Source organism: Scylla paramamosain, chromosome 14 (genome assembly GCF_035594125.1).
Source record: "Scylla paramamosain isolate STU-SP2022 chromosome 14, ASM3559412v1, whole genome shotgun sequence".
In the NCBI taxonomy this organism is placed as follows: Eukaryota; Metazoa; Arthropoda; class Malacostraca; order Decapoda; family Portunidae; genus Scylla; species Scylla paramamosain.
This window is the reverse complement of record NC_087164.1, coordinates 10456862-10463975: the sequence shown is the minus strand read 5'-3', so window position 1 is coordinate 10463975 and position 7114 is coordinate 10456862. Positions and strand designations below refer to the sequence as shown.

Genomic DNA, 7114 nt, shown 5'->3' with positions numbered 1-7114 from the left:
GGACGTCTCTGTCACAAACTCGTTCTCTCACTTTCAGTATCTCATAGATTTATGGTTATGACGAGAGAGAGAGAGAGAGAGAGAGAGAGAGAGAGAGAGAGAGAGAGAGAGAGAGAGAGAGAGAGAGAGAGAGAGAGAGAGAGAGAGAGAGAGAGAGAGAAGGACGTGCCTATCATGAGCTTGGCAGTTGAGGCAAACACAACGGTTCCTGGAGTCACAGGCAGTAAAGTACAAGGCTAACGTGTTGGGTGTCAATGCCCGCACGTTCCGTTAAGGACTCTGTAAAAATTAAGTGGATATCATGATACGTAAATAAAGGAAAAAATGGCATTGTTCTGAAACCTTTGAAATCTTGTGAAAACTTCAGCCGCCTAAGTCCTCCACAGCTTCTTCTAACGTGAGTATTAAGAGTCTGTATCCCGTGTGTTTGACTATCGTATACGGTACTTCTGAGTCTTGAAGGCATTGCAGCTTCGAGGCTTGTGATGTGTGTGTGTGTGTGTGTGTGTGTGTGTGAGAGAGAGAGAGAGAGAGAGAGAGAGAGAGAGAGAGAGAGAGAGAGAAAGAGAGAGAGAGGGTTTGATAGTTTGATAGTTTGGTTAGTGAGCGAACAAGTGAGTGAGCGAGTTAGTCAGTCAGTCAGTCAATGATATCAACTAAACTGATGATGCAACGTAAATCAGAGGGTATGGAGACGGTAGCTAAGGAATAATGATAAACCTTCATAATTCCATCATTTCATTACCGACAAAAGCAATAATAATGATAATAATAATAATAATAATAATAATAATAATAATAATAATAATAATAATAATAATAATCAAAGCATGTCAGCCTTTCTTGATTATCCAGTTACTTGTTTCATTGACGTCACTTTCTTAAGGTTGCGAGAAGAAGTGATGTCCGTTGAGATTTCTTAATTCCATGATTCATCTACAAAAGCATGTAATTTTTAAACCGGAGAGATCTTGATTTATGTCATATCGTGACTTTTTTTTCCCCCACGAGTCCCCAGCACAGAAAAGAACTATCCTTGAATCTCCTTACAAAAGCCACGTAAGGACGTAAGAGATTGTCACTGTCTTCAGGTATACGTATTTTCAGGTAGAAACAAGACTCTCTCTCTCTCTCTCTCTCTCTCTCTCTCTCTCTCCTTTAGTCTCTACTTCATAAAATCTGTGGTGGTAGTGTACGTAGTCACACATACAGCCTCGTTACGTTCCAGTAGGGCTGTAGCTGTTTGTTTTTCCTTTGCATTCCTTTGTATTCCTCCTCTTCCACCTCCTCCTCCTCCTCCTCCTCCTCCCTGCATTCAACATATTATCTACTTTGGTTTCATGTCATAGACAACAAAGACCCGCGGACAGTTACTCTAATGACAGAACACTATCAGGGTGCGAGTACTTTCTTCAGCTAACCTCGACTTGAGACAAACGGATAATTCCATTAACAGTGCGTGGCTAGAGAGAGAGAGAGAGAGAGAGAGAGAGAGAGAGAGAGAGAGAGAGAGAGAGAGAGAGAGAGAGAGAGAGAGAAACGATTTAGATGACCTTGAAAATGACGAATTTGGGAAAACAGTCATACAAGGAGGTGAATAAGTTTTACAAGCGTCTTAACTTTTGAGGAATCCAGCAATGTGTGAAGGGAAAAAAATCATCATCATCAGGTCAGTTTTAAAATGTTAATTAGATTTTTTTTTTTTTTTCGTGCTTTGTTTTCTGGACAGAAATGATTTTTTTTTTCTTTCATAGCGCGTTCGCCCACTCTCTCTCTCTCTCTCTCTCTCTCTCTCTCTCTCTCTCTCTCTCTCTCTCTCTCTCTCTCTCTCTCTCTCTCTCTCAGAATCCGTGTATATTCTTTCCGTGATGTCATATTGCATATTACTTTCACTAAACCTATTTTCCCCTTCACCTCATTGCAGATGCAGAATAGGAGCTCTGATGCATGACTGGAGACAGAGCAGGTCAGGCGGGAGTAAGTATTTCTGTGAGAGTGGATGTAATAGAGTGGCTGGCACGTTGCTTTAACATTCTGCTTTTCTTCTATGGCGCCTAAATTCCTAGTATCATTAGGTCTACATTACACACACATTACTAGCAATACGCCATCACTATGCTAACAAAGGATGGCAACAGTGTCCTTCTTCTTCATACTCTAATATGCATGTACATACCAAGAGCAGCAAAGCCGTTCTGAACTTTAGAATAACGGCCCAGCAAATATCATCTTTTTGTACCTGGCATATTCTTGAGAAACAATAGATTCAAATCCGTTGCATGATATTCTTGCAGTGTCAGTAAGTGGTGAGACGTGAATCTGATCTAGCAGAGCAAATCAAACGAAAAATCTTGTACTCGAGTATACAGTGCATGAACAAAATGAAAAGAAAATAGCCCATTGGTTTTCAGGATATTCATAGTTTATTAATGCAACATCAGTTATCTCTTAGTCAAGTATAAAGTGCACGAACAAAACAATAAAAACAGCCTTATTGGTTTTCATCCCACTCGCCCAGGACTTTCACAATGGTAATTCTCAGCCTCCTCACTTCCCTCGGCGGCAATGTCGATTATCATCAGAGCGAGGCGCCCACGTGAGAAGCACACATTGAGTATACGATCCTAGGTACCCTCCAACACTGGCAGCTAAGCAGGGCACCACCTTAGCCTTGTCCGCTGGCTTCTGCCTTACTGTTGGACCTCATTTTCTCTGCTTCGAAGGCATTAGTCGATTACGGTCAAGTATTATCATTATTATTATTATTATCATCAGAGTATTTTATTAGGGCGAGTGTAGATAATGGAAACGTAAAGAAACGAGTGGTTCTTTTTTTTTGTATGCTTTATTTGTATCTATAATGGAGTTTTTATCTTGTTATATACTTTGATGTAGATGATAGTTGTAAGGGTGGTAGTAGCAGTAGTAGTAGTAGTAGGAGGAGGAGGAGGAGGAGGAGGAGGAGGAGGAGGAGGAGGATTGGTAGTGGAGAGAGAGAGAGAGAGAGAGAGAGAGAGAGAGAGAGAGAGAGAGAGAGAGAGAGAGAGAGAGAGAGAGAGAATAATATAAGGGCTGAAGAAGAAAAAAAAAAAGAAAAAAAAAGGCAAAAAGACGCGTAATATGATCCACCGTCAGAACTTAATGTCAAGGAGCAGTGACCAGCAAACGTCAAGGTTAAGCCTCCCTTGCCCAGCACTGACTGTCCTTCTCTTAACTTTTCCCGCGCGGGGCAGCCTAGAAGCGGCCGGCCAAAGGGTGTCCACGGTTCAGGCAGAAGTTGCCAGCCACCAAGGCTTGCAGAGAGAGAGAGAGAGAGAGAGAGAGAGAGAGAGAGAGAGAATGGAAACTCACTCGAAACTAGAAAATTGGAAGAACATTGCTGCGTGTGTTGTAGTACAGTACTACTACTATTACGACTATTACGACTACTACTATTACTACTACTACTACTACTACTACTACTACTACTACTACTACTACTACTATTATTATTACTACTACTACTACTACTGTATCATTCTCAACTCTAGAACGCTACTACTACCACCACTACTACTACTACTACTACTACTATTCCATCACTACCATGCCTATCATTACCTAAGTGTAAGTGATTGTTATGTGTGTTCCTTGGTAACTTACGTAAGTGTAGTTCAAATTACCGCCGCTAGTCTCCAGTCATGGCATCTCACATCCTCAATGGAATCACGTGACACTGCCAAATGTCAGTCCCAGATGAAAAAAAGAAACCCTTGCCATTTCTTTTGTATTGTTTTTCCCCCATCAGATTTTACGGTATTTTCATTCTCTCTCTCTCTCTCTCTCTCTCTCTCTCTCTCTCTCTCTCTCTCTCTCTCTCTCTCTCTCCCTGAATACTCAATAACTCGAAAATCTGCTCCTTTTTTTTATTCCGACGATATTCAGAACCTTATTTTTGTATTCATTTTTCATTCATTCATTCGTTCATAAATTACCCATACGTATATACATTCACTAACTATGTACGTACTCTCGTTTTACTTTTCATGACAGCGTTTTACACTTACTATAATGTTAACGAAATGCTGTGTAGTTTGATAGAAATTACTTTTACGTAGTACCTGCCCTATTCATATTTTACAATGCATTACCATTCAATTAACACGTCAGCGTCTGAGAATACAATTCAGCGTTGCGTATCATAGGAGTGGCCATTTGCTAAACAGAACACTACTTATACCGTAAGACTGAAGTCTGTGCAATCTTCACTCTACACAGCTCATGAATGGCAGCTCAGGTCCCAAGAACACGCGGCACGTTATGAATGGAAATATCCCTAAAGCCACAGCCAGAAACAACCAATACCAAGGGAGACGAGAATGAAAACCTTGGTAACGTGAACTTGAACGTCACGCTGTGCTGTTATACAGAACACTTGCGAGCCGCTCACCATTTACCAGAACCCGTCATGATTTTTTTTTTTTTTAGGGGCAGAGAGAGAGAGAGAGAGAGAGAGAGAGAGAGAGAGAATTATTACGTTGTGCCCTTATATTGAAAAGCGTTGACTCTTAGATTAGGTACATAAAGTTACCAAATGTGGAGTTTTCATTCGCGTTTTTCCTACTGACGATGCAGAATCCTTGTTAAAACCGAAAACACCCTTGATAGCCATAAACAAGTTTTTCTACAACCCGTTCAAAAGTAGCCGAGATAAGAGAGTGAATCGTTGAGAATGCGGCCTCTGAAGAACATCATAACGAGGGGCGAGGTCCTTAGAGAGGGACGAGGGGTTGACGCGCTCATTGTGCCCCAAAAGGCGGAGATTCAAGGGCGACGGGAGCAAGTCACGTGTCCAAAGAAGGGCCTTGCAGAACACTCAACGAAACATTTCAGGATCTCTGTGTTTCTGGTACTCTTGTCAACATTACAACCTATCAGCCAGGTGATTATTAAAAAGGCTTTGAGTATTAAATATCTCGCTAAAAGATGAGTGAAGCGTTTCGAACCGACTGACGAACAAGGTGAAGCAACTGCACTCCTTTTTACCTTCACTTTCTCGCTTCTACATTTTTTTTTCTTAACCCGCTTATTTGCTAGCTTATTTATACCAGTATCGGCATAATCAGACACTTTGCCAGCATCCCCCTGCGTCCCACACCCAGTGCCCGGCCACACCCACGCCAGCCACACCCACCGGCGGCCACACCCAGGTAACAGTTCACACCTTGAGCCTCACCTTGAGCAGTAGCGTCCGACTCGGGTATTTTTTGATGCTAATGAGAGTCCCGTCAAGGCAATGCACATTGTTTCATCCTTTACTCAGTTCATATTCCAGTTTGACAAAGGAGAGTTTATTGGCAAATCACAGTCTTTTGTCGAACGAGTTAAGCAGGTATCGCCGCCCACCTGAGAGTTGTGCAGTAAAGAAGTAGATGGATAACTTAACTAAAGTATAACTCCGTGGTTCGTATTCTCAAACATTTCCATGTCTTATCTAAACAGATCCAAACAGCCTTTAATGGAGGTGATTGTGGTTCTCATGTATGCTTTCATGATCCGAGTGAGAATATGACAAGAATGTTGCACTGTAAACGGGGAAAACATCCATGAGAGTCCAACTAATCATCTCTGTGGCCTTTGAAAAAAAAAAAAAAAGTCCTTATGAGAGAGCAAAGCGTTTAAGATCACGAGCCTCTAATCTGCACTACTACCTGGATTAAGGTAATGCAGATTATAAAAGATAACAATGAAGGTTCCAACAACATTTAAGCCTGTACTTTTAACCATTCGAGAGATATTAATGTACATCAGACACTCAATACCTCTCTTGTATGAATAATCTTTGAAAAAGCTTTAATATTTTAATTATAAATTGTATCATTATATATTTATAATCATTATAAATTGTATCTTACTGCCTTAAGGAGAAAGGCGTGGACACACTGATGTCAAGGATTAAGATTACTCGTTTCATATATATAATGAAAACAATACCGACTCTAGTCCTTCTCCTTTCACAGAATGTTGTGCTTGGGTCACGAAGGGTGAGCGTGTAAGCAACCTGGCGCAACTAATGGCTAGCTATTGTTCATATGAAGAGTAGAGGTTATACATCTCTTTCTGCCAGTGTTCTCGAGCTATCGCTGTCGCTTCCGTGAGTACAAGATGTGGCAAGATGCGTGCCCAAGAAGCTGCTATTCACTCTCGAGGGCTTGGCATCAAGTCACGAATGCTTTGTAATCATATTAATAGTATATAGCAAACGTGAGGAACCTTGACATTTAGAATGTTATAGCACTTATCTTGAAATTCTTAAGGATTGTTTCTTCGAAATCATGAAAAGAAAGAAAAGTGTTTATTTGATAATTTTCCTGTGACGAGATTTTTTTTTTTTCTCTTTCTTTTTTTCTTTTATCAGTGCATAGTAGGATGCATTCGTTGCTTGAGAGTTGGTACAGATAAATTTACGTTCATTTGGAAGAGCGTACATAATCCACTCATACACCGACTCGTGCTCTGATTCAGGCACGCATTCTCACGCTAGAAAGTTCAAACAGACACATTCGTGTACTTGAATCCTCACACACACACACACACACACACACATGCCTCTCTCCCGCACGAGTTGCCGCTCATGCTTCTTCGCTCTCACGCGTTCGAACCTGCAGATAACCAAGGAAATGTGCAGGTCATTGTCTGTGTCCTGAAGTATAAATTGGATCTAAAGCAGACCTTAGTTGGTGTGTTGTGTAGCTTCCCATAGAAACCTCTTTTAGCCACATTTCAAAGTTCCGGAACTTCATCTCGACTACTATCAACAGTCTTTCGTGGAAGTTATTGTGAGTTTAAGAGTGTTTCCATGATTTTAGTGGTGGTTTTATCAAGGATTCTGTATTCCTAGTGGAGAAATAAGATAAATGAGGACCTGACTAATCTCTGTAGTCTCTGAAAATAGTCCTTATGAATCTCCAAAACGTTTCAGAATATGGATGGTGTAATAATCGTGACAGCTTCAACTGGAAGACATAATATACAATTATATATATATATATATATATATATATATATATATATATATATATATATATATATATATATATATATATATATATATATATATATATATATAATCTTT

At 40.4% G+C, this 7114-nt stretch overlaps 1 long non-coding RNA gene across 1 annotated transcript in view; it reads left to right on the top strand.

The window, feature by feature from the left end:
• LOC135106850 (uncharacterized) overlaps nucleotides 1-6912 on the top strand; it is a 51789-nt gene extending 44877 nt beyond the window's left edge. Inside the window, exons 2-3 of the long non-coding RNA XR_010271480.1 lie at nucleotides 1925-1977; nucleotides 6000-6912. This is a non-coding gene — a long non-coding RNA (uncharacterized LOC135106850). The remainder of the gene's footprint in view (nucleotides 1-1924; nucleotides 1978-5999) is intronic.
• The last annotated feature ends 202 nt before the right edge of the window (nucleotides 6913-7114 follow it).